The following is a 1,571-nucleotide window of genomic DNA, read 5'->3' as shown; positions in this document are numbered from 1 at the left end:
TGGAACAGATAGCCCAGAAATAAATCCTTGCATATGTGGTCAAATGATTTTTGACAAGGATGCTAAGGCCATTCAATAGGGAAAGAATAGTCTTTTCAACAAATGATATAGGGAAAACTGGGTACCCACCTGCGTAAGAGTGAATGAAATTGGATCCTCAACTTATGCTATGTATAAAAATTAACTCAAAATGGATTAAAGACTTAAGCATGAGAGTGAAAACTATAAAACTGTTAGGAGAAAACATAGGAGAAATACTTCTTGATATTAAATTTGACAACGATTCCTTGCAATGACACCAAAGTACAGGCAATGAAAATGAAAATAAATAAACTGAACTAAATCAAGGTTAAAAACTTCTATTTTACGACAAAGGATACAAGCAACAGAGTAAAAAGTCAACTCACAGAATGGGAAAAAATACCTACAAACCATATATCTGATAAGGGGTTAATATCCAGAATATATAAAGAACTATAACTCAACAACAACAACAAAAACTCCCAAGCAACATGATTAAAACATGGGCAAAGGACTTGAAAAGACATTTCTCAAAAGAAGATACACTAAATGTCAACAAGCACATGAAAAGATGCTCAACATCAATAGCCAGTAGGGAAATGCAAATCAAAACCACGATGCAATATCATCTCATACACATTAGGATGACTACTACAAGAAAAAAAAAATGTCTTGGTGAGGATGAGGAGAAATTGAAACCCTTGTGTACTGTTGGTGGGAATGTAAAATGGTGCAGCCAAAACAGCACGGTGATTCCTCAAAACAAAAACTGAAAAACATAGAATAACCAGCAGTTACACTTCTGGATATATACCCCAAAGAATTGAAAGCAGGATCCTGAAGAGACACTTTTACACTCACATTCATAGCAGTATTATTCACAATAGCCAAAGGGTAGAAGAAACCCAAATGTCCAATGACCACTGATGGATGAATGGATAAACAAAATGTGGTATATACATACAAACGGAATATTATTCAGCCTTAAAAATGAAGGGAATCTTGCTACAACATGAATAAACCTTGAGGACATTATGCTAAGTGAAATAAGCCAGTCACAAAGGAACAAATATTATATGATTCCACTTATGTGAGATCCTAGAGTGGCTGAATTCATAGAGGCAGAAAGTAGAATTGTGGTTGCCAGAGTTTAGAGGAAGAGGAGAATGGGGAGTTAGTATTTAATGGGTACAGAGTTCAAGCTGGGAAAGATGAAAAAGTTCTGGTGATGGTTGCACAACAATGAGAATGTACTTAATGTCACTGAACTGTACACTTAAAAATAGTTAAGATGGTAAATTTTATACATATTTTACCACAATTTAAAAAAAAGAATGAAAGAATGAATGAGTGGTAGAGACTATATGTAATGCATAAAATCAACAAAGAATTAACATTCCAATTATACAATGGGCCCCTAAAAATTAATAAGGCAATGATAAATAGAAAAAAATTAGGCAAAATGTATAACTAGCACTTCACACAGGAGGAAAATGCTGACAGACTTTTCTGTTTACCTAATAACCATTCTCCTCTTCTTCCTTATTAAC

Source organism: Camelus ferus, chromosome 7 (assembly GCF_009834535.1).
Source record: "Camelus ferus isolate YT-003-E chromosome 7, BCGSAC_Cfer_1.0, whole genome shotgun sequence".
Taxonomy (NCBI): Eukaryota; Metazoa; Chordata; class Mammalia; order Artiodactyla; family Camelidae; genus Camelus; species Camelus ferus.
The sequence above is the reverse complement of the archived record's forward strand: the minus strand, read 5'-3'. Positions refer to the sequence as shown.